Raw genomic sequence first — 22,393 nt, 5'->3', positions numbered from 1 at the left:
ATTACAAGTAATAAAGAATAAGGGTTAACAAAATAAAATCTCCCCCAAGAAGCTGATGCAAATCAACTGAACAGCATGATTCCTAACATTACCAAAGAAAAAATTTTCCTGTTTAATTACTACATCATTGGTATATTTATCACATAATACTGCTAGCTAGGGGTGTTACAGTCACAATTAGGAGTCTTAAAGATGTGTGAATGCTAGTGTTTGGCAATCTAAAACATAAAATACTCTATTGACAATAAAGAAAATTGTTTAAAAATTAGAATGATTTTAAATGGAAATGGCTGTCTTAAATATATAAATTGATCAAATAATACGTTAAATGGCAGAGGCTCCCCCTTCAATTAAAGTCTGATTAATGTGTACAAGTGGCTACCTACTTAAAAATGTCCTACTCTGGTAGATAGTTACGTATCTGGCAGAACAAAGTAATCATCATGATTTCTAAAATTCTATCAGTAAGAATATTATTTATGATACAATTAGAATTAAACCTTTACAATCCATATAACTCACTAACAGGGACTAAAAACTAATGGTATAGCACAAAAAAATAACCTCAGTAAAGATGTTTATTCCTCAAACATGTTAATGAGTATTAAAAAAATCATGGGGCCAGTGGATTTTGGTGGAAATAATACTTTTAGAATGAGAAGCCTTAATTTACCTTTTAACTTAGCAATTATTACAATATTTAGCCATATGCCGTCTATATAAGGATTCTAGGTTATATAATTCTTATTAAAAGGTTCTATTGAATAATAAAAGAATAAAAAAAATTTTAATTTAATGGGATTATTGAGGAAAGGGACAAGAGATAGGTAAAAACAAAAACATTTGATATACAGCTTGTAATAAAATATACATTATAACCAAAGGAAACTATATATTTCCATGAAAGTGTAATACAAATACTAATATTATTTCAGTCAAAGTTTTATTTTAAAAATCCAGTTTATAAAACTTTCCATTTAATTTTACTTTTACCTCAGGTCTAAAGATAAACAGATGATAGACAGATGTGTACAGATTTATAATATATTTTACATGATATGTATAATATCCCACATTCACTACTTTATGTATATTTGTAAGAGTTTACTAGTTAACAAAAAACTTTAAAAGAGTTTGTATTTACCTACTCAAATTGCATTTAAACTATTTGTATTTCATCAGCTCTGACTTTTTCAGAACATTTTCTGCCTACCTAAAACAAAGTATATAAGTGACAGTAACTTTAAAGCGTTTAATGAGAAGCTTTTCATTAATCAAACATACCAATTACTATAAGCATTCTAATAATTAAGTGGCATAAACATTTTTTCATCTGTTTAAAACACAAAATCTTATGGTGTGATTAAATTGGTAGAATTATGAAACACTATAGCTAGAAAGCCACTTATATTTCCCCTAAAATGCTTATGACTATAATAAAGCCTCTACTTAATTTTGTAAGTGAAGTGATCACTATTAAGGCTGGAAAACCATTCTTTTGGACAAGTCTATTCACTAGAAATTTTGTTTTAACTTGCACTATCTTTCTCTATCCTGGAGAAGGAAATGGCAACCGACTTCAGTATGATCACCTGGAGAATCCCACAAACAGGGGAGCCTGGCAGGCTACAGTCCATGGGGTCGCAAACAGTCAGACACAACTTAGCAACTACACACCACAGATCTCTATAACATCAACTGACTTATTTAATTCACGTGTTTAGTGTTCCATGTATATGTGTGCTTAGTCATTCAGTCGTGTCTGACTCTTTGCAACACCCTAGACTGCAATCTGCCAGGGTCCTCTGTCCATGGGATTTTCCAGGCAAGAATACTTGAGTGGGTTGCCATCTCCTACTCTAGGGGTTCTTCCTGACCCAAGGATCCAGCTTGCGTCTCTTGAGTCTCCTGCACTGGCATGCAGATTCTTTACCACTGCACCGCCTGGAGAGCCCACACACATACACACGTATTTCTCTATCATATCCATCAACTGACTTTAATTCCACTCTCGAATGTTCTATAGAAATAATTAAAATTTTAGTCCACATAGAAGTGTCAAAATATTAACCCTTATTCATATAATTCCCATGTACAGTTTATTTCTGTATGTATCCCAGTTTGTCAATATCCCTGTTAATATGCAGCAACTGGTACCGGATAATTCTCTTCAGTTCAATTCAGTTCAGTCGCTCGGTCCTGTCCAACTCTTTGTGACCCCATGGACTACAGTACACCAGGCTTCCCTGTCCATCACCAACTCACAGAATTTATTCAAACTCATGTCCATTGAGTCGGTGGTGCCATCCAACCATCTCATCCTCTGTTGTCCCCTTCTCTTTCTGCCTTCAATCTTTCCCAGCATAAGGGTCTTTTCAAATGAATCAGTTCTTTGCATAAGGTAGCCAAAGTATTGCAGTTTCAGCTTCAGCATCAGTCCTTCCAATAAATATTTAGGACTGACTTAATTTAGGATTGACTGGTTTGATCTCCTTGCAGTCCAAGGGACTCTGAAGAGTCTTCTCCAACACCAACTTTCAAAAGCATCAATTCTTCAGCATTCAGCTTTCTTTATAGTCCAACTCTCACATCCATACATGTCTACTGGAAAAACCATAGCTTTGACTAGATGGACCTTTGTTGGCAAAGTCATGTCTCTGCTTTTTAATATGCTGTCTAGGTTGGTCATAACTTTTCTTCCAAGAAGCAAGCATCTTTTAATTTCATGGCTGCAGTCACCATCTGAAGTGATTTTGGAGCCCCAAAAGATAAAGTCTGTCACTGTTTCCCCATCTACTTGCCATGAAGTGATTGGACTGGATGGCCTGATCTTAGTTTTCTGAACGTTGAGTTTTAAGCCAACTTTTTCACTCTCCTCTTTCACTTTCATCAAGAGGCTCTTTAGTTTTTCTTTGCTGTCTGCCATAAGGGTGGTATCATCTGCATATCTGAGGTTATTAATATTTCTCCCAGCAATCTTGATTCCAGCTTGTGCTTCAGGCAGGCCAGTGTTTCTCATGATGAACTCTGTATAGAAGTTCAATAAGCAGGGTGACAATATACAGCCTTGACGTACTCCTCTCCTGATTTGGAACCAGTCTGTTGTTCCATGTCCAGTTCTAGCTGTTGCTTCCTGACCTGCATACAGGTTTCTCACGAGGCAGGTCAGTTGGTCTGGTATTCCCATCTCTTTCAGAATTTTCCACAGTTTGTTGTGATCCACACAGTCAAAGGCTTTGGCATAGTCAATAAAGCAGAAGTAGATGTTTGTCTGGAATTCTCTTGCCTTTTCGATGATCCATCGGATGTTGGCAATTTGATCTCTGGTTTCTCTGCGTTTTCTAAATCCAGCTTGAACATCTGGAAGTTTACAGTTCATATCCTGTTGAAGCCTGGCTTGGAGAATTTTGAGCATTCCTTTGCTAGCATCTGAGATGAGTGCAATTGTGTGGTAGTTTGAACATTCTTTGGCATTGCCTTTCTTTGGGACTGGAGTGAAAACTGACCTTTTCCAGTCCTGTGGCCTGGATATTCTCTATATATTTATTATACAAAGGAATAAAGTTGTTTTTTTTTTGAGAAAATATTACAGACAATATATTTGGACATGTTAGTCTGAAATGTCTTTTATATATCAAGTGGGCATATCAACAACGTAGCTGGATATGCAAGTCTAGTGTTGATAAAACAGGACTGGGTTGAGGTATAAGATCAGTTCAGTTGCTCAGTTGTGTCCCATTCTTTGTGACCCATGGACTACAGCACACCAGGCTTCAGGGCTGAGTAATAAATTTCTAAATAACAAATTAACATGCCTTGGAGATTTTCATCTTAGACATTTTCAACATCCGTTCTGCCACCTATAGTTAACAGGTCTGACACAGACTATTGTCTACTACACCTTCCCATGTGCAGTACTTTTTTCAGAGCAGCCAACTTCCTTAGGCTCCCAAATTTCAAATTATTCCCATAAACATATTAAAACTTAAGGGAAAATATGAACACATTGTGAAAGGAGAATTAGGAAACATTTAAAAAATAAAATAAGTGAAAAAAAAAGCAGAATGAATGGATATATGAAAACAATAAAATATTATGCTAGAAGAATAGATTGAGAAGCAAGAAGGAGAGGAAAAAGGAAAATTTGAAATAGAAGCTAAATGGTTTGGAAGATAGAAACAGAAATGTGATCGGACAAATAATGAGAACCTGAAAATAGCAAAGAAAAATGGACTTAAAGAAGTATTTGAACATAAGGTAGATACAATTCCTTGAATTAAAAAAACAAGATGACAAAAATCCTTCACCTGTCCATATAAGAGTAAAATTAAATAACATCAAGTATAAAAAAAAATTCTTGAGAGAAATGTGAAGTTTTAAAGAGAAAGAGTATATCACATAAATAAGAATTAGAATGATGTGGCATTTTTATAATTTAAATCTAAGTTGATATTTTATCTGTAAAATATACATCTAGTTTAAAACCTAGCTGAGCATTACTTTACAAAATCTGAAGGTTATTTTAGTTTCACATGACTACTTTTAGTGAGAATCAAGAATTTTATATTTAAATAATATTAATTACAGCTAACACTGGTGGCACCCCACTCCAGTACTTTTGCCTGGAAAACCCCATGGACGGAGGAGCCTGGTGGGCTGCAGTCCATGGGGTCACTAGAGTCGGACACGACTGAGCGACTTCACTTTCACTTTTCTCTTTCATGCATTGGAGAAGGAAATGGCAACCCACTTTAGTGTTCTTGCCTGGAGAATCCCAGGGACGGGGGAGCCTGGTGGGCTTCTGTCTATGGGGTTGCATAGAGTTGGACACGACTGAAGCGACTTAGCAGCAGCAGCAGCAACACTGATTAAGTCCTAACTAGAAATTTTGACATGTATTATTTTTTTAACCTGCAAAACTACCCTAAAACAGAGTGGTAGACAAAATTCTAATAAGGCCTCCAAGATTCCAGTCCTTGGTGTACACACCCTATACATCCTTTCCCATGAATCTATGAAAAGGATGGAAGCCACACCATTAATCAGGTTACATTTTACGGCAAAGGTGATGGAACAGTCACTCCCATGATTGTTACATTACATCAGAGTCCCCTTTAACAGACTAAAGAGAAAGATTTTAAACAAAAAAGATTATTCAGCTGATACTGAAGAGGCAACACCCCATGATTCTTAGAGGGTCAGATGGCAGGCAATGGCAGTCAGCTTCTAGGGGCTGAGAACATACTATGACTGAAAGCAGCAAAAAAAAGTAGGACTTCAGTCTTACAACTCCAAGCAACCGAATTCTGCCAAAACATCTGGGCACAGATAAGAGCCTGGCAGACACTGTGACTACACCTGGGGAAACAGTGAGCAGAGGAACGAGCTTGACCCTAAAACTGATGCTCTACATGGATGTTGTCTTCAGCTGATAAGTTTGTGGCTAAATGCTATTTAGCAAGAAAACTAATAAAGGCAGACTCTATTATCATTTCCAGTTTTGCAAATGAAGAAACTGAAGTACTGACACTTAAAAAAGACTCCTTCCCAATCATACAGCTCGAAAATGGAAAATGTAAAGGTATAGTCTGATTTAGGATCTGTGTTCTCAGTACCTACTCTATAGCACCATGAAGAAAGTAAGCAGCTGTCACCTGGAGAGGTAGATAAAAACATTCACAGAAGACCAGCAGTGATAAAAAAAAAAATTATATATAATTTACCTTGCTCCAGGTTAATTAAAATTAAAATTAATATACTTCCTGTGTATTTTAAAAATACAGGAAGTCTCTTTTCTCACTTCAATAACAATTGTATAATTTCCTCAGTGAAATATGTAATATTTTCCTAATATAGGCAAATATCAATTTCAGAAAGACACTTTCATTCCCTAGATAATTATATATTTTGAGCAAGGTCACCTACGATAGCATATATTTGTTGATTTCTGGTCACTAGAAAAAACCTCCTGCCCCAAACAAGGAATTATTTTATTCAAACATTTGTTTTCTTACTGAGGGAGTGCACTCTAGTCTCATATATTACAGTATAGAAGCTAAAAAACTCTTTTGGGAAATCTTTTTCCTTCCACCCTCCGATACAACAATGGAATAGACGGGCAACCTAAATTTGCCAGACTCATTCACCTATGATTCTCAGATCTTGACTGAGTAATATGGAAGAATAGAAAAATCCATGAGACTTCACTCACTACAGTAGCCATGACTAGGCAAGAATGTAAAGCACTTCACAGAACTGAAAACTTCTAGGGCTAAGAGCTTTCTGTCTATTGTAAACTGGATTACTTATTCCCTGCTTCACATTGTAAGTACCATGTTATGCTAATAATATATTTTCCATCTGCCTGTTATCAGAGACAGTTTCTACTCCTTACAAAAGATTTTATCTAATAAAACTACTATACAATTTCATTTTTGGAGAAAAAAAAAAGGTTTGGTTTTGTTTTATAAGAATCCACATGTGGTTACTTTATTCCTAGCTTTTTAAGGAATCTCCATGCTGTTCTCCATAGTGGTAGTATCAATTTGCATTCCCACCAACAGTGTAAGATGATTCCATTTTCTCCAAACCCTCTCTATGTAGACTTGCTGTATAGATTACTCATCTCTTAATTTAAAAACTATTCATTGAATTACTTCACCTAAGCAATGAGGACAGTTTCTATTGTAACAGAGTTCTGACGCTAATAGGGGATAAAAGATTTGGACGTGACTGAGCGACTGAACTGAGCTGAACTGGAGTGAAACCATAATTACAACAAAATGTGATATGCTGAAGAATCTGCCAGTTTAAGAGAAGAGTCATGTATACGAGGAGGTTATATTTGCACTGGGACAAAGGCTAAGCAATAGTTAGGAAGTTAAGACAAGAAAAGTCATCAACAGAAACAAACAAAAAAAGAGAGTAGACAGACGCTGGAACTGCAAGTTACCTTGGTATGGCAAGAATTAGAGATAATAAAATAAAGAGATGTTATAACAATAAAAGGGTCAATACAGCAGGAATATTAGCCAAAGTAAATATCTGTAGGAAAGAGTGCAATTGCAAAGAATTAAAAAGAAAATCAGAGAGTATTGAAATAAGAAACTGAAAAAAATCACCAAATATAGTTGGCAATTCCAAAAACATACTCAATAATTGACAGAAAAGGGTGAAAGAAAATAAGGGTACAGAATACTGAACAATATTATCCACCAAATACTCAACTAACATTTAAAGAATAACAAAATATTGAAAAGTGCACTTGTTTCTCTAAATAGATATGAATTTTCAGCAAAAGCAGCCATATTCTGGGCAAAAGGTAAACAAGCAAAACTCAAAGCCAATAAATATAAAAGATTAAAATCATAAATAGTTTTCCCTGGCCACAGAGAAAATTAAATTAGGAAATAATAAGAGGGTCACACATGGAAAAAACCAAAGTATTTGAGAATTAAGACAACTTTAAACGACTCAGGAGTCAAAGAGTATATCACAAGGGAAATTAAGAAATACTTGGGGGTGAATGAAAATGAACATAAAAGTTTTCAAAATTTGTGGAATGTGCCTAAAGCAATGCATTGAGGTTAACATATAGTATCAGAGGCATATAAAAGAAGAAAGTTCAAAAATCAGTGATCTAAACTCCAACCTTAAGAAGCTAAAAAAAGTGAATTAAACTAAATTATTTAAAATAAACTATTTCATTTTCAACTGTTATATAAGCAGGCATAATTGTTGTACTACTTTTTGTTGTAAGATACCAACCTACTATAGACAAGTAAAATAAATACCATTTATCTTAAATGGTATGAGAAATCGTAGAAGAACTTAAACAGGTGAGATATATGATAAGAAGATTAAAAACACTCTTACATAACAGTGATGATAATGGTGCTGAGGAGGGAGAAAATGATCATCTATCTGCTGCTTACTGCAATTATTTACTGTAGTACAGGCAGGGTTCTATTTTACATAATTATGTTGTTTAATTATCATGATAACCCTATGATGTAAGCGCTACCGTCTTTATTTTATAGATGAGATAACTAAAACAAAGGCAAAGGAATAGCTTAACTGAAGTCACAAATGGGGGATGGACAGATTTAACAGAAATCAGAGAAAAAAGTAGTTCAGAATGAAAAAAAGAAATCAGTGAGAAATGCTACGGAGACCTGAATAGCATAAGGACTAAGCAGGATCCATTGGCATGGTAATGAGGACATTATCACTGACAAACTGACTGGTATGGCTTAAAGCTGCTTGCTACATACTAGCTGTCTGATTTCCAAAATACATGACATAATACATATAAATGGTAGCAGCCTATCATTATAGCAACTGAGAAAGGTGAAAATTTTCTGGAATTTGAGAATTGGCTTCTAATCGTCCTTATAGTCTGTTTTCTGCTTTTTTAAACTATAGATGTATATATCCAAAGAAATTTGTGCTCCAGTAAGTGGCAAGTTCAGTTCAGTCACTCAGTCGTGTCAGACTCTTTGTGACCCCATGAATCGCAGCATGCCAGGCCTCCCTGTCCATCACCAACTCCCAGATTTCACACAAATTCACATCCATTGAGTCGGTGATGCCATCCAGCCATCTCATCCTCTGTCATCGCCTTCTCCTCCTGCCCCTAATCCCTCCCAGCATCAGAGTCTTTTCCAATGAATCAACTCTTTGCATGAGGTGGCCAAAGTACTGGAGTTTCAGCTTTAGCATCATTCCTTCCAAAGAACACCCAGGGCTGATCTCCTTCAGAATGGACTGGTTGGATCTCCTTGCAGTCCAAGGGACTCTCAAGAGTCTTCTCCAACATCACAGTTCAAAAGCATCAATTCTTCACAGTCAGTTTTCTTCACAGTCCAACTCTCACATCCATACATGACTACTAGAAAAACCATAGCCTTGACTAGAAGGACCTTTGTTTGCAAAGTAATGTCTCTGCTTTTGAATATGCTATCTAGGTTGGTCATAACTTTCCCTCCAAGGAGTAAGTGTCTTTTAATTTCATGGCTGCAATCACCATCTTCAGTGATTTTGGAGCCCAGAAAAATAAAGTCTGACACTGTTTCCACTGTTTCCACATATTTCCCATGAAGTGACGGGACCAGGTGCCATGATCTTAGTTTTCTGAATGTTGAGCTTTCAGCCAACTTTTTCACTCTCCACTTTCACTTTCATCAAGAGGCTTCCTCTTCACTTTTTGCCATAAGGGTGGTGTCATCTGCATATCTGAGGTGATTGATATTTCTCCCGGCAACCTTGATTCCAGCTTGTGCTTCTTCCAGCCCAACGTTTCTCATGATGTACTCTGCATATAAGTTAAATAAGCAGGGTGACAATATACAGCCTTGACGTACTCCTTTTCCTATTTAGATCAAGTCTGTTGTTCCATGTCCAGTTCTAACTGTTGCTTCCTGACCTGCATATAGGTTTCTCTAGAAGCAGGTCAGGGGTCTGGTATTCCCATCTCTTTCAGAACTTTCCACAGTTTATTGTGATCCACACAGTCAAAGGCTTTGGCAGAGTCAATAAAGCAGAAATAGATGTTTTTCTGGAACTCTCTTGATTTTTCGATGATCCAGTGGATGTTGGAAATTTGATCTCTGGTTCCTCTGCCTTTTCTGAAACCAGCTTGAACATCTGGAAGTTCACGTATTGCTGAAGCCTAGCTTGGAGAATTCTGAGCATTACTTTATCAGTGTGTGAGATGAGAGCAATTGTGCAGTAGTTTGAGCATTCTTTGGCATTGCCTTTCTTTGGGATTGGAATGAAAACTGACCTTTTCCAGTTCTGTGGCCACTGCTGAGTTTTCCAAATTTGCTGGCATATTGAGTGCAGCACTTTCACAGCATCATCTTTCAGGATTTTAAATGGCTCAATGGGAATTCCATCACCTCCACTAGCTTTGTTTGTAGTGATGCTTCCTAAGGCCCATTTGACTTCACATTCTAGGATGTCTGGCTCTTAGGTGAGTGATCACACCATCATGATTATCTTGGTTGTGAAGATCTCTTTTGTACAGTTCTTCTGTGTATTCTTGCCACCTCTTCTTAATATCTTCTGCTTCTATTAGGTCCATACCATATCTGTCCTTTATCGAGCCCATCTTTGCATGAAATGTTCCCTTGGTATCTTTAAGTTTCTTGAAGAGATCGCTAGTCTTTCCCACTCTGTTGTCTTCCTCTATTTCTTTGCATTGATCACTGTGGAAGGCTTTCTTATCTCTTCTTGCTATTCTTTGGAACTCTGCACTCAGATGCTTGTATCTTTCCTTTTCTCCTTTGCTTTTTGCTTCTCTTCTTTTCACAGTTATTTGTAAGGTCTCCAGAAAGAATGAAGGGATGGAGCCAAAGCAAAAACAATATCCAGCTGTGGATGTGACTGGTGATAGAAGCAAGGTCCGATGCTGTAAAGAGCAATATTGCCTAGGAACTTGGAATGTTAGGTCCATGAATCAAGGCAAATTAGAAGTGGTCAAACAGGAGATGGCAAGAGTGAATGTCGACACTCTAGCAATTAGCGAACTAAAATGGACTAGAATGGGTGAATTTAACTCAGATGACCATTATATCTACTTGCAGGCAGGAAACCCTTAGAAGAAATGGAGTAGCCATCATGGTCAACAAAAGAGTCCGAAATGCAGTACTTGGATGCAATCTCAAAAATGACAGAATGATCTCTGTTCGTTTCCAAGGCAAACCATTCAATATCACACTAATCCAAGTCTATGCCCCAACTAGTAATGCTGAAGAAGCTGAAATTGAACGGTTCTATGAAGATCTACAAGACCTTTTAGAACTAACACCCAAAACAGATGTCCTTTTCATTATAGGGGACTGGAATGCAAAAGTAGGAAGTCAAGAAACACCTGGAGTAACAGGCAAATTTGGCCTTGGAATATGGAATGAAGCAGGGCAAAGGCTAATAGAGTTTTGCCAAGAGAATGCACTGGTCATAGCAAACACCCTCTTCCAACAACACAAGAGAAGACTCTACAAATGGACGTCACCAGATGGCCAACATCAAAACCAGACTGATTATATTCTTTGCAGCCAAAGATGGAGAAGCTCTATACCGTCAGCAAAAACAAGACTGGGAGCTGACTGTGGCTCAGATCATAAACTCCTTATTGCCAAATTCAGATTTAAATTTAAGAAAGTAGGGAAAACCACTAGACCATTCAGGTATGACCTAAATCAAATCCCTTATGATTATACAGTGGAAGTGAGAAATGGATTTAAGGGACTAGATCTGATAGATAGAGTGCCTGATGAATTATGGACAGAGGTTCGTGACATTGTATAGGAGACAGGGATCAGGACTATCCCCATGGAAAAGAAATGCAAAAAAGCAAAATGGCTGTCTGGGGAGGCCTTACAAATAGTAAGTGGCAAAGATGTCATCAATTTCTGCTTAAAATTATCCTTTAAAAGAGAATATTGAAAATAATACTATAATATTCCCATCCAAACAACCACTTTAAAATTTTCTCATCAGTTCATAAAGAATCCTCCTGCCAATGCAGGAGACGCAGGTTTAATTTCTGAATTGGGAAGATCCCCTGTAAGAGAAAATGGCAACCCACTCCAGTATTTTTGCCTGAAAAGTTCCATGGACAGAGGAGCCTGGCCAGCTACAATCCATGCAATTGCAAAGAATCAAACATGACATAGAGACTAAACAACAACAATTAAGTACTACACTGGATTGTTAAATAGCAATCTGTTTTCATTAATTTCATACATTCAGAAGCTACCTTTTAGGCACATACAGATTCAGGATTGTGCCATCTCTTCAGTGGGTCTGTTACCTCTTCATCTTGGTGAAACATACCTCTTTAACTCTAGCAATGAATCTTGCTTTAAAGTGCGCTTTGTATGATTCAGTTTTCTTTTTGTCTAGAATAATTTTGATATAATTTTACTTCCAATCATTTTGAATCATTATATCTAAAGTGTGCCTCCTTTAAAAATTATCAGTATTTTTTCAACCATATATGACACATTTAGGCTTCTACTTGGTATATTTAGTCTACTTACATTTAATATAGTTACTGATATAGCTAGGCTTGTATTTTCATTTTACTATTTAATTTTTATTTGAACCCTTTATTATGTACCTTTTTTCTCTTTTCACACATTCCTGTGAGCTCTTAAAACATTTCTATTCATCAACTCTTCTCAATCAACTTATTTCATTCTTTACTTTATTCTTCTTTAGATTTAACCTAGAAGTCATAACATTAAGAGACTTAATATTTGTTACATTTGCCATGTCATTGATATGCTGACACCTTAGACTACTTTAGGATTATTACCACCACTTCATGGAAAATAGATGGGGAAACAGTGGAAAGAGGGTCAGACTTTATTTTTCTGGGCTCCAAAATCACTGTAGATGGTGACTGCAGCCATAAAATTAAAAGACGCTTACTCCTTGGAAGGAAAGATATGACCAACCTAGATAGCATATGCAAAAGTAGAGACATTACTTTGCCAACAAAGGTCCATCTAGTCAAGGCTATGGTTTTTCCAGTGGTCACGTATGGATGTGAGAGTTGGATTGTGAAGAAAGCTGAGCGCCGAAGAATTGATGCTTTTGAACTGTGATGTTGGAGAAGACTCTTGAGAGTCCCTTGGACTGCAAGGAGATCCAACCAGTCCATTCTGAAGGAGATCAGCCCTGGGATTTCTTTGGAAGGAATGATGCTAAAGCTGAAACTCCAGTACTTTGGCCACCTCATGCAAAGAGTTGATTCATTGGAAAAGACTCTGATGCTGGGAGGGATTGGGGGCAGGAGGAGAAGGGGACGACAGAGGATGAGATGGCTGGATGGCATCACTGACTCGATGGACGTGAGTCTGGGTGAACTCCGGGAGTTGGTGATGGACAGGGAGGCCTGGCGTGCTTCGATTCATGGGGTCACAAAGAGTCGGACACGACTGAGAGACTGAACTGAGCTGAAGACAATGATGATTAACATTTTTTGAGCTACTTGACAGCGGAGAATACTTTCAGTACTATTTCATCCCCTAGCAAAATATCCTGTGTGTGACTGAAACTTAAGAAACATCTGTTGGATGACAAGTGCTAAGTCGCTTCAGTCGTGTCCGACTCTATGCGACCCCATAGACAGCAGCCCACCAGGCTCCCCTGTCCCTGGGATTCTCCAGGCAAGAACACTGGAGTGGGTTTCCATATCCTTCTCCAGTGCATGAAAGTGAAAGTGAAGTTGCTCAGTCGAGTCCAACTTGTAGCAACCCCATGGCCTGCAGCCCACCAGGCTCCTCCATCCATGGGATTTTCCAGGCAAGAGTACTGGAGTGGGGTGCCATGCCTTCTCTGTCTGTTGGATAGTATAGCCAAAAATTTATATAAATGTACAAAATCCGCCATTTCCGTAGGAAGCACTACTTTATATTAGCCTTTGACGGATTAAATACAGAAGATACTGAGAAACAATTATTATCAATCCTCTTTATTTTCTTAATTTTTCAGAAATATACAAAATTCTATCATCACGCTACTGTTTTTTCTCAATAAAAGCAAAATTAGATCCAAATCGGATCAAACCAGATGAAGTACTTTTCTACTTTCTTACATATCAGTTAAAGTGTCTCCTTATTTATGTAATACTTTTAAAATTGTGATCTGTTAAATGTGTTTAAACATACATAGAAACATTATAACTGAAAGTACTCAAAAGAACTGTAATATAAAAAAGTACCACATAAACATATTTAAAAACTATCGACAATAATTAAAGCAAAATCTATATGAAAGGTTTGGCTTGCAAAAAGGATATGGTACGAAGATGTCCTGTTACGCAAACAACAATTAAACATTAAACTCTTCATACATCTTTTATGCTATAGCACATAAAAAAGAATTAAATTACAAGCAGAAATTCTAAAATAACATGAAATACTTACTTTTAGCTATATACACTAATTTCTCTCCCTGTGTAACAAGTCAACTAAAACAAATATTAAACTATATTAATTAAGTAAAAACAATCATAAAAATTAAAAATTTTTTATCAGAAACCATTGCTGCTTGTTTGATGCATCACTGATAAAATTTTGTGAAAATAAAACAGTGACATATGTCTTTGGACAGAGAATTCTTGGTGCCTCGTGGTCTCGTGGATATTTTTAAATAGGAATTGGATCTTTTCACTTTTTACTTTCAGCCACTTTTCAAAATAACTGTTTCCATAGAGTGTAGATTATAAATACTTGATGAACGATTTCATCTATGGATTGTAAACTTTTTCATAACTTGCAGCTTGCTGGAATTTGCAATAGTATTTCCTTATGAAACTTAAAATATATTGATACATGTCTATAAAATGTCATTTATCTGAAAAGTACTTGAAAACTTAAATTCAAACTATAAATTAAGCAATTTATCAGTAAAAGCATAAAACTTATATAGTTAACAGTCATCATGTATCACTATCATATTAATGCAATTACTATATGAACTGAAAATTATATGTAGGCTTTCTACTTTCTTTCAAAATGGAGTATCAGGGAATGGACTTGTCCTTCTGCCAAAACAACTAGTAAAGCAGACCAATTATACAAAACACTGCTGTTCAGATACTGGATATTAAGTAATATAGGACAAAGATTTCCAAGAGGAGAAAAATGATGTAAGCCTTTGAATGCCACAGACTATTGTGGCTCTGCTGCTGCTAAGTCACTTCAGTCGTGTCCGACTCTGTGCGACCCCATAGACAGCAGCCCACCAGGCTCCCCCATCCCTGGGATTCTCCAGGCAAGAACACCGGAGTGGGCTGCCATTTCCTTCTCCAGTGCATGAAAGTGAAAAGTGAAAGTGAAGACGCTCAGTCATGTCCAGCTCTTTGCAACCCCATGGACTGCAGCACACCAGGCTTCCCTGTCCCTCACCAACTCACGGAGGTTACTCAAACTCATGTCCATTGAGTTGGTGATGCCATCCAGCTGTCTCATCCTCCGTCGTCCCCTTCTCCTCCCACCTTCAATCTTTCCCAGCATCAGGGTCTTTTCAAATGAGTCAGTTCTTCACATCAGGTGGCCAAAGTATTGCAGTTTCAGCTTTAGCATCAGTCCTTCCAATGAATATTCAGGACTGATATCCTTTAGGATTGACTGGTTAGATGTCCTTGCAGTCCAAGGGACTCTCAGGAGTCTTCTTCAGTACCATAGTTCAAAACCATCAATTCTTCGGCACTCAGCTTTCTTCACAGTCCAACTCTCACATCCACGCAAGACTACTAGAAAAACTATAGCTTTGACTAGACGGACCTTTGTTGGTAAAGTAATGCCTCTGCTTTTTAATATGCTATCTAGGTTGGTCATAGCTTTTCTTCCAAGGAGCAAGCATCTTTTTAATTTGATGGCTGCAGTCACCATCTGCAGTGATTTTGAAGCCCAAAAAGACAGTCTGTCACTGTTTCCCCATCTACTTGCCATGAAGTGATGGGACTGGATGCCATGATTTTAGTTTTCTAAATCTTGAGTTTTAAGTCAACTTTTTCACTCTCCTTTTTCACTTTCAAATGCTACTTAGTGCAGAAAAGACTATACAAGGCTGGGGAAAGGACCATGTGAAAGGAGCAGAGAGAAAAATCCTCACAACTCAGATAGGGTTGGGAACAGTTCATGCTCCAACCATGGAAGATAACCTGTAATTCATGTGTCATAGAGTAGAGTACTCCTATGGGTAGTGCCTCATGAATGGAAAGATTAACCCTAGACTAAATTATGCTTTCTTCTGGTCTATTAAAGAAAAAAAAAAAGTCTTGAAAAGATCAACATTTCGAAGCAAGTTAACTCTATTGCAGAACAAAGGTAAAACTTACCTATCAAAATTGATAAACACCCAAAAAACTAAAAATCAGAATGTCTGGCAACTAATCAAAATATTACCCATAAGGAAGAGAAAAATAAATCAACTGAAAAAACTCAGAAATGACACAAATCACAGAATGTGCAGACAAGGACATTAAAAGAGTTATAATAACTGTAATTCCATAACTAAAAAAGGCAGAAAATTGATGGACCCTGTTAAGTAGAAACATTCTTTAAGTAGAAACATTATATATGTCTGAGATCATAGATAAGATACACTGGGTGTGATTGGATACTATAGAAGACAAGATTCATGAACTTGAAGATACAGGTAACAAAAATATCCAAAGTGAAACACAGAATGAGTAAGAAATAAAAACAAGAATTAGTGAGCAAAAAACAATTTCAAACAGTTTAATACAATATTGTTAGAATTCCTAAACAAAAGAGAGAAGTGGGAGAAAATCAAGAAATAATGGCTTAATATTTTCTAAATTTCATGAAAACTACAACTTCATAAATTTAAGAATGTCAATAAATCCCATGCACAAGAAACATAAAACAAAAACTCACACCTATGCACATTATAATCAAATTGGCCAAAATCAGTGACAAAGAGGAAAACAATTTTAATGCAGATGGAAAGAGAAAAAAGTCATTACACACAAAGGACCAATAAGGTTAAACACCGATTTCTCATTAGTAACAATGGAAACCAAGAGAGAATATACAAAAATAGTGAAAGGAAAATGCTACAATTTAAAATTTTTCAAAGCCCTACGGAAGTAAAATTTTTTTTCCCAGATATTCGAGCAGATATAATGTACTGCCAGCAGATCTGCACTGAAGTATTAAGTATGTCCCTTGGAGAAGGCAATGGCACCCCACTCCAGTACTCTTGCCTGGAAAATCCATGGACGGCAGAGCCTGGTGGGCTGCAGTCCATGGGGTCGCTAAGAGTCGGACATGACTGAGTAACTTTACTTTGACTTTTCACTTTCATGCATTGGAGAAGGAAATGGCAACCCACTCCAGTGTTCTTGCCTGGAGAATCCCAGGGACAGAGGAGCCTGGAGGGCTGCCGTCTATGGCATTACACAGAGTCGGACACGACTGAAGTGACTTAGCAACAGCAGCAACTGACATTAAGATGACTGAGCACAGATCACATAACTAATAACAGTGAAAAAATTCGAAATATGAGAATTACCAAAATGTGACACAGAGACACAGAGTGAGGAAATGCTTTTTGAAAAATGGCATCTGCAGACTTTCTCAATTCATTGTTGCCAAAAATTTCAATTCATAAGAAACATAATGTCTGCAAACTGCAATAAAAGAAAGCACAATACAATGAGGTATGCCTGTAAATATATATATACATTACATGCACATGGATGAGGATTGGATAAAAAAAGACATAACTATATGCTGTCTAAAATAATCTACTTTAAATATAAAAACACAAATAGGTTAAAGTAGAAGGATGAAAAAATGACACAGCATTCTGGTAATATTTTTTAAAAGCTGGAGTGACTATACTTTTTACATTTGGCAAAATAAATTTTGAAGCAAAGAATATTACCAGGGATTCAGAAACCAATTTCCTAATAATAAAGAGGTCAAGTCATCAATTGATCAAGAAGACATTAAAAACCCTAAACATTTCTCTATCTAAGTAAGAGAGTTTCAAAATATATGAAGTAAAAATTGCTAGAACAAATAACCTAATCTAAAATTACAGTCAGAGATTGCAACACTTATTCTTCAAACTGATAGAACATCGACGTGGACACTAGACAACTTGAAAAAGTTGACCCAACTGATCTCTGTAGAAGCTTCACCCAACAAGAGCAAAGGACATTTGCAACTGCCCCAGGAACACTGACCAAAACAGATTCATATCCAGGTGATCCGATCTTTGGAAGATGATTAGATCGGTCATGAGAGTGGATTGGTCATGAGGGTGGGTGGTCATGGATGGGGTTAGTGCTCCTATAAAAGAGGTCCCACAGAGCTCCCCATCACCTTCCCTTATGTGAGGGCACAGGAATCATCACCAAAACCTGACCATTCCATTCTGGTGCTTTGATCTTGGACTTCCCACGGTGAATAACAAATTTCTGTTGTTTATAAGCTACTTAGTCAATGGTATTTTTTCATAGCTGCCCAATGGACTAAGACATTAGGTTTATTCATTTTCTATTGCTGCTGCTGTTGTTCAGTCGCTAAGTTGCACCCAACTCTTTGCGACCCCATGGACCGCAGCATGCCGGGCTTCACTGTCCTTCACTATCTCTGGAATTTCCTCAAATTCATATCCATTGAGTTGGTGATGCTATCTAGCTATCTCATCCTCTGCCGCCCTCTTCTCCTTTTGCCTTCAATCTTTCCCAGAATCAGGGTCTTTTCCAATGAGTTGCTCTATGCATCACGTGGCCAAAGTGCTGGAGCTTCAGCTTCAACATCAGTCCTTCCAATGAATATTCAGGGCTGATTTCCTTTAGGATTAACTTAGAAGAAATGGAGTTGCCCTCATGGTCAACAAAAGAGTCTGAAATGCAGTACTTGGGTGCAATCTCAAAAATGACGTAATGATCTCAGTTCATTTCCAAGGCAAACCATTCAACATCACAGTAATCCAAGTCTATGCTCCAACTGCTGATGCCAAAGAAGCTGAAGTTGACTGGTTCTATGAAGACCTATAAGACCTTCTAGAACTAACACCAAAAAAAAAGATGTCCTTTTCACCATAGGGGGCTGGAATGCGAAAGTAGGAAGTTAAAAGATAGCTGGAGTAACTGGCAAGTTTGGTCCTGGAGTCAAAATGAAGCAGGGCAAAGGCTAACAGAGTGTTGCCAACAGAATGCACTGGTCATAGCAAACACCCTCTTCCAACAACACAAGAGACAACTGTATTTATGGACATCGCCAAATGGTCAATACCAAAATTAGGCAGGTTATATTCTTTGCACCCGAAGATGGAGAAGCAAAAACAAGACCTGGAGCTGACTGTGGCTCAGATCATTAGCTCCTTACTGCAAAATTTAGGCTTAAATTGAAAAAAGTAGGGAAAACCATTAGGCTAAACAAGTATGACCTAAAGCAAATCTCTTATGATTATACAGTGGAGGTGACGAACAGATTCAAGGGGTTAGATCTGATAGACAGAGTGCCTGAAGAACTATGAACGGAGATTTGTAACATTGTAAAGGAAGCAGTGACCAAAACCATCCCAAAGAAAAAGAAATGGAAGAAGGCAAAGTGGTTGTCCGAGGAGCATTACAAACAGCTGAGGACAGAAGAGAAGTGAAAAGCAAGGGAGAGAGGGAAAGACATACCCAAGTGAATGCAGAATTCCACAGATTAGTAAGGAGAGATAAGAAGGTCTTCTTAAGTGAACAATTCAAAAAAGTAGAGGAAAACAACAGAACAGGAAAACTAGAGATCTCTTCAAGAAAACTGGAGAGATCAAGTGAACATTTCTATTGCTGAGTAACCAGTAAGAGCAGTTGTAGTGGCTTAAGACAAATCACATTTACTATTTCATATCTGTATGTAAGAACTCTGACAGAAGTTTCAGTGGACTAAAATCAAAGTGTCAGCAGAGCCACATTTCTTTTTAGAGGCTCTAATGACGAATCTGTTTCCTCAACTTTTCTAGCTTCTAGAGTCTATATTCTTGGCTCAAGTCCCCTTCCTCCATATTCCAACCAAGCAATGTTGTTCTGGTCTGACCATTCTCCCATGGGCATATCACCCTCTGACCCTGACCTCAGCCAAATAAAGGTCATAATAAGGACTCATGTAGTTAGGTTGGGTCCACCTCAGTAACTTGGAGTAATCGTCCTAATGTACCAAACTTAATCACATCTTCAAGTCTTCTGTCCACGTAAGATAATATTTACATAGGTACCAGAGATTAGAATGTGATCACCTTTGCAGAGCCATTATTCTGTCAAACACTTTGAACCATAAAATAAGTCTTGACAAATCTTTAAAAATTCAATATGTGACAGAAGTACTTCTAGACATTCTCTAAATAGTTGGTAATACAGTATCTCACTTCTAAATACCCCACTGATCAAGGAAGAAATCAAAAAGAAAATTAGAAAGCATTTACCTACCTGAAGAAAACAGAAAAAGAAGAGCAAATGAATGTCAAGGAAGCACAAGAAAAGGAATAGTTTAAAAGAAGTAATTAATGAAATAAAAGAAAAGTAAATTAACTTGCTAACTCTTTAGCCAGACTGAACAAGAAAAGAAAAAATGAGAACATGGAAACTAATTATCAGTTTCAGGAATTAGGTGATATCAGTGGGTAATATGTGAATATTATGAAAAATCTTTTGCCAACACATTACACAAAATAGCCAAAATGGGAAATATACAACTGAGAGACATAAACGGATACAGTTCACTCAAGAAAAATAGAGATAACCAGAAAAGTTCTCAATCCATAAGATTCAATTTGTAGTTAAAACATCTCGACAAAGAAAATCTCAAGTTCAAATAAACTCAATGTTGAATTCTAACACAAATTTAAAAACATAGACATTTTATATCAATAGCTTTAGAAAATTACAGAAGAAAGAACACATCCCAATTTACTTTGTAATGCCAGTAGTACCATCCTACAAAGTTAGTAAGACTGCATGAATACAAAACTACAAGCTAATTTGCCCCAAAAACATAGGCATAAAAATTTGTAAATTTCAACACGTTGAATCCAGCAATATATTAAAGTTGTAATACAAAATGACTAAGTGGAGCTTACCCCCTTATTATCAAGATTGGCTGACCATTCAAAAATAAATCAGTGTAGCTCAATTCTATTAGCAAACAGATCTCAGTTAAAATAATTTTACCATTTTACACTTAAAAACAAAGTTTATTATAGTTGTATAAACATACACACATACTCATAAGCCTTAATAGTAACATAACATATTCCACAGGATTGATATAATGATTTTACTCAAAGAGTAGGAATTAAGATGTACTTATCTTGACCATCACAGTTATTTTCAACATTTTATTACTTTGGGAAAGTGGGATATTTTAATTTCACTACAGAAATTCTGGTTTGGCTTCCAGAACACATTACTAGTATGATCTCAAAAGAAAATCCAATTTAGAAAGTTAATTTCTAATCATTAAATATTCATGAACATTCTAAAGTGTGTAATTTGCTTAAAAATAAAATATAATTAGATAGCCATGAAATAAAGGGCAGGAAACAATCAGAAATATAGCAATTCTTTCCATTTTAATTACTATTTAATAAGCTCATGGATGAGCCTTTTGTCACCTTCAATCATAATCTGAATAAAACAAATGAAATCTGATTAATATTTCTATATAAATCATAAAAAGTAAAATGATACCTCCAGCATCCTAAAGGTCAAAATTCTAAAAACCCACAAGAAAACATTTCTGGCATTTTTTTACTATATTAACATCTAATTCAATCACAATAAAGAAGTAAATTTATCAAATTAATTATCATTACTACTTACTAAGTAGTAATTTATACTAATATTTCTTGAACAAGTAAGTAATTTCCTCAATTCAGACATGAAATCAACCTTACAAATCAAAATTTTTCAAGCAAATATACAATTTTTAAAAGTCACTTTGTCTTTCCGCAAATTACATAGAAATTGATAAAGCATGTAAGAATTTTCTAGTCACAAATAAAAAATGGTCATTTATTAATAAAAAAGAATAAATTATCTGTAATTTTTTTAAAGATAAAACATAACAGCTCAGCACAGGGTTTGGCACATATGAGCTATTTAATAAACTAATCTGAACTCAATCTAATCATACAATCATAAAAGAATGAATAAATAAATCTAAACATTTTAACACGTAGATATTTCTTTCATAAAAGAATAAATTAAGAATACACACCTTGACTATTTTAAGATAGTAAGAATATCCTAAATGTCCCTAGCAATAAATCAGAAGCCTTTAGCAGTCTATCACTAAACACAATAAAAATAAAATATATAACATATACAGAGTACATAAAGAAATCAGTAGTGAGAAGTAGTGAGCCTTAAAGAACTAACTGTAAGGTACTGCTAGTTCTAAATTTTTCATGATGATTTGAATTATGTTCAATATAAAATAAATATTGCTAAAAACAGTCAATGATTTCAAGAGACATTGTAAGAAAATAATACCTATCTAACCCTCAAAGAATGAAATTAATCAGAAGATATAAATGTCATAGTTATTTCAAGTTCTGATACATTTTTTAAGAATATAATCACATTGAAAAATTAGTACATACTTATTCAGTTCAGTTCAGTTCAGTTGCTCAGTTGTATCCGACTCTTTGCGACCCCATGAATCGCAGCACGCCAGGCCTCCGTGTCCATCACCAACTCCCGGAGTTTATCCAAACTCATGTCCATACTTATTAGTACATATTCAATGTTATTTGTTCAAATATTTTTTACGAAGACATTAATCAACACAGACACCCACTGTATCCTTTTTATGAAGGATCAATACATGCTTCACATTGTGCAAAATAT

General features: G+C 36.2%; 1 protein-coding gene across 5 annotated transcripts in view; it reads right to left on the bottom strand.

Annotated features, from left to right (window-relative positions):
- Nucleotides 1-22,393, bottom strand: part of ATRNL1 (attractin like 1) — an 802,849-nt gene that overhangs the window by 484,512 nt on the left and 295,944 nt on the right. The gene's annotated exons all lie outside the window — the stretch shown is intronic.

This window comes from Bos javanicus, chromosome 26 (genome assembly GCF_032452875.1).
Source record: "Bos javanicus breed banteng chromosome 26, ARS-OSU_banteng_1.0, whole genome shotgun sequence".
NCBI classification, from domain to species: Eukaryota; Metazoa; Chordata; class Mammalia; order Artiodactyla; family Bovidae; genus Bos; species Bos javanicus.
The sequence above is the reverse complement of the archived record's forward strand: the minus strand, read 5'-3'. Positions and strand labels throughout refer to the sequence as shown.